Here is a 5,000-nt window from a genome sequence, read left to right on the forward strand (position 1 = left end):
AAAAAAAACAACTTTGTAGTAATATGATGCTAAATATTGCAATTTCAATATTTACACAGTTTTAAACTCATTTTTCTTAATTATATAACATTACTGGTAACGTTATCTAATAAGAATCGGTTACTTTATTTTGATGTGTATCTATTGAGTGAAGTTTGGCAGAAAACATTGTTTTTTCAGTTTTCCCGCCATTTTAATCTGCCCCTGAATCTCAGCATCTCTCTCTATAAGCCATTTGCCGCCGGGGATGGCACGTGCGTACTTGCCACGCCCACTTTGTGTTTGATTTAGTAATTGTTTTTACATGTAGATGGCTCCACATGTCACCAATGAGCCAATTATGGGAACTACTTGTTTCACATGTTTACCCTTTTCCTTGATTTTCGATAATATTTTTTAGTGCTTAATATTGATGTTAGTAATGTCAATAACAGCGGAGTAATTATAATGTTTATAACAAAAGTAATAGTGTCGATATTGATAGCATTAGTAAAACAAAACAAAACAAAAAAAAACTTTTCCCGCTATTTCAAGGAGAGGAGAGATCACAAGATCTACAAATTGACTCCTTTGTGGCTAAGCACTAGCAGAGCCATCTATGTACAGAAACATTTAACAAAACTATTAAAGTGAACGCAACATTTTCCCATCGGCATTGGGTAAATGTCATTTCTCAAAACATTTATTCACGGGAGTCAGTTCATTCAATCGATACTAACGCAGAACACGTCACTTCCGGTTTGTGATTAGGCTTGGTCGAAATTACTATCATCCCATTCACAGAATTTGATGAATGAATCGTGCGTAGGAACCGTGAAATTGTTTATAAACAAATATATATTCTTAAAGATAAATATATAGATATAATTATGATTATAGGTAAAGATATAGATATAGATTCAGATATAGATGCAGATGTAGATGTAGACATAGACATAGAATACAAATATAGATATAGGTATACATATAGACATAGATACACAGATATAGATATACAAATACATATCGATATAAATATACATGGAGATATAGATGTGTATACATAGATTTAGATGTAGATGCAGGTGCAGAAATTGATTTAGCTCTTTATACAGTTCCCGTTCACAAAAATTTGACGACTGACTTGACCTCGGCAGTTTCGGCGCGTAGTAACTGTAAAACTGAAATTCCTACGATGGCATTTGTACCCAGATTCCTCATTCCGGAATCCATTTAAGGTGCGTTATAGTCGAGACCGGAAATATTGTGAATGGATCCGATTGATTTCATGTAAAAGGGGCATAGTCGGAAGCTATGAGGAGGAGTAGGTCTCAAAACGCGATTTATACTTGCTGACGAAATGGTAGCTACAGTACGTAGGTGCGCGGATATAGGATACCTGGAGTGAAAGAATGTGTATATATGTGAAAGAAGACACACACACACATACACTCACATTCTCTCTCTCTCTCTCTCTCTCTCTCTCTCTCTCTCTCTCTCTCTCTCTCTCTCTCTCTCTCTCTCTCTCTCTCTCTCTCTCTCTCTCTCCTCCCTCTCCCTCTCCCTCTCCCTCTCCCTCTCCTTCTCCCTCTCCCTCTTCCTCTCCCCTCTACCTCTCCTTCTCCCTTCTGCCCCTCACTCTCCCTCTTCCTCTTCCTCTCCTTCTCTGTCCCTCTCTCTCCCTCTCCCTCTCCCTCTCCCTCTCGCCCTCCCTCTCTGTCTCCCCCCCTCCCTCTCCCTCTCCCTCTCTCCCTCTCCCTCTCCCTCTCCCTCTCCCTCTCTCCCTCTCCCTCTCCCTCTCCCTCTCTCTCTCTCTCTCTCTCTCTCCCTCTCTCTCTCCCTCTCCCTCTCCCTCTCCCTCTCCCTCTCCCTCTCTCTCACTCCCTCACCCTCTCCCTCTCCCTCTCCCTCCCTCTCCCTCTCTCCCTCTCCCTCTATCTCCCTCTCCCTCTCCTTCTCCCTCCCTCTCTCCTTCCCTCTCTCTCTCCGTCTCCCTCTCCCTCTCCCTCCCTCCCTCCCTCCCTCCCTCTCCCACTCCCTCTCCCCCTACCAAGGTATGTAAATCTCTGTGATTTCATCGTCTATACTGCAAGCATGAATCGACTAAACAGGTTCCACTAACAGAAGTCAAATGCATCTTGTTTATTGTAAAAATACTCATTTTTCATTCATACTCTCTCTACATCTGTCGCTATGAATACGGTTCACACACACAAACAGACACATACACCTTACGCAGATAGACATACAAACACACTTTTATTTTTCACAGATTCACTTACTTATTTACTTATAAATATACATGCACTTGTCTATTTACATGTGTGTAACCCCCCCTCCCTCCTTTTCTGCCCCCCCTCCCTCCTTTTCTGCCCCCCCCCCTCCCTCCTTTTCTGCCCTCCCCTCCCTCCTTTATTTTCCTTTATCCTTTAATGTTTTCGATAATCTTATTTTTTTGGTACCACTGTCCATTATCAAAACAAGAATAATGATTAACGCTATATTCAAAATCAAATTTTTCTTTAGGCACTTTATCCGTTAATCATCCTCAACATTTACCTTAAAACTTATCCTTATTACATTTATCCTTATTCTTCTATCTATCTTAATCGCATTTATCATTACCACGTTTATCATTAATGTTACATCTAATATCCTGCTGCTTCCTGCGCTGTGATAAATATTAAAGATTAGACACGTGATAAATGATCGTTTATGTGAGGTTATTTCCAGCATATTAACCTAGATTTTTTTATTTTTTTATAGGATGAAAATAATGTCGCGTGTCGATTCAATGATAAATTTCGGTCATTAATGGGCTTACAAAGAATCTAAATGAGTCGGAAATAATTAATTGGATTGTTATTGATATATAGAGAGATATGGACAGGTAAATGTATTTATGGTGCATGTTACTTTTAACATATTTAAGTACAAGTAGGTCCATGATTAGATACATATATGAATGTGTGTTTTTATGTTTGCTTAAATATGTTTGTACACCAAATGTTTACATTTTTTACTTAGAATATTAGGAGAGAATGAGAGAGAGAGAGAGAAGAGAAAGAGAGAGAGAGAGAAAGAGAGAGAGAGAGAGAGAGAGAGAGAGAGAAGAGAGAGAGAGAGAGAGAAGGAGGAAGAAGAGGAAAGGAAGGAGAGAGAGAGAGAGAGAGAGAGAGAGAGAGAGAGAGAGAGAGAGAGAGAGAGAGAGAGAGAGAGAGAGAAGACAGAGAATAGAAATGGAGATAGAGAGAGAGAGAGTGAGAGGGAAAGATATTAGAAAAGGGGATAGACAGATAGAGAGTGAGAGAGAGATATTAGAAAGGGGAGAGAGAGAGAGAGAGAGAGAGAGAGAGAGAGAGAGAGAGAGAGAGAGAGAGAGAGAGAGAGAGAGAGAGAGAGAAGGCGAGGGAATATAAAACGATATATATATAGAGAGAATAAAGATAGGAGAGAGAGAGAGAATAGAAGAGAGAGGAGAGAGAACAGAAAAGGAGATATATAGATAGCGAGAGAGAGAGAGAGAGAAACACTCGTCTCCTGAATAGAAAGCGCTAAAAGGGAGAACATCCCATCATAACAACAAAGCGCCTCGCCATTGCACACCCATTCAAACACGCTTGCAGAACGACCGTTACAAGCTCCCTCCTCGCTTCGCCTCGACAAAGCACGGGTCCTTCCGGAGATTAAATAATGATACCCTTCCTTCACGTCCTTTCTTCGCAAAATACGATGTGAAACAAAGAGATAGCGAAGATTGGCTCGCTTCGCTAAGTTTCCAATAGACTTCCAGATATCTAGCTGCCTATCGTTTTCTTTAATAAGTTTCCCATTTTCCTCTTCTTCCTTTTATTTTTTTTTAGAATAAGAGCTTGCTATTTTCTCTGAAGTGAACAGAGTTTCCTTATCCCTCAATGATGAACGTCGGTTCCCGTTTTCTTTGACGTAAACAAAACCTCGTATTTTGCCTAAACTTCCCAGTTACCTCGAGCTGAACAGTGATCCTCTGACATTCGCCTCATTCAATATAGATACGCCGCTTTCCTCAATATGGATGATGTTTCCTGTAATCGGCAACTTTGGCGTTTCCTCTATTGTCTGATTTAACCCGGCGATTTTCATTTGTCTCCGTGATCCTCTGCACTTCCCATTTTCTTCGAGGTGAACAGAATTTCCCGTTTTCTCGGCGATTGTTAGCGAAGACTATTTTAAATCGAACGTGAGCACCACTACCCGTTTTCCTTAAGGACTTCCCCGCTGCCTCACCCTTCTATCAAGATAAATCGATTCTTTAAAATTATCTGCCGCGTCATCTTTTCCACGAGGCTTTTGCAGAATGGTAGCCATATTCTCCCGAACGTGATCGGAAATGAATTCTAATCTGTAACCGATCTCGCGCCATTGATGAAACGGAAGACCCGCCTCTTCTCTATTCACTCTTCGCCATAACGAGGGAAGATTACGGGGGTGAATGGCGACACCTGGAGTTTCTTCAGTTAATTGCCAATAGGGTGTGCCTTTCATTATCGGCGAATCCGTTACCGAGTTGGACGAAATTATCAGATTGAAAAAAAAAATCCTCGTTTTATGTTTCTTTTCTGTGGAAATTCTGTCTACCATTTTTTTCCAAACGACATTATTTCAGACAGAGACATTCATTTCCTTTAAAAAATGGACTGAACCATTTCCTTGTAGAGTGATATATAACCACAACCCTTAGAAAGTATAACGATAATATACACCCATCCTCTCCCTATACACAATCTCCTGAAAATAACAACAAAAAACTCAAACACATCAGCATACCTTCACCATCGCGTAAAAAGAATATAAATAAAAAGATAACAAGATTTATAAAAAAATAAAAAATAAATCAGCCTCACCGTCATATATATGGCATGTCAGCGCCGAACTAAACTGGGCGAACCTCCATCGGGCCTGACACCGACGGCTCTCCTGACGTCAGCGGTACACATGGAGATGATCAGCTGACTCGAGTTTATACTAGACACCCCTTCACT

This window comes from Penaeus vannamei, chromosome 25, assembly GCF_042767895.1.
Source record: "Penaeus vannamei isolate JL-2024 chromosome 25, ASM4276789v1, whole genome shotgun sequence".
NCBI classification, from domain to species: Eukaryota; Metazoa; Arthropoda; class Malacostraca; order Decapoda; family Penaeidae; genus Penaeus; species Penaeus vannamei.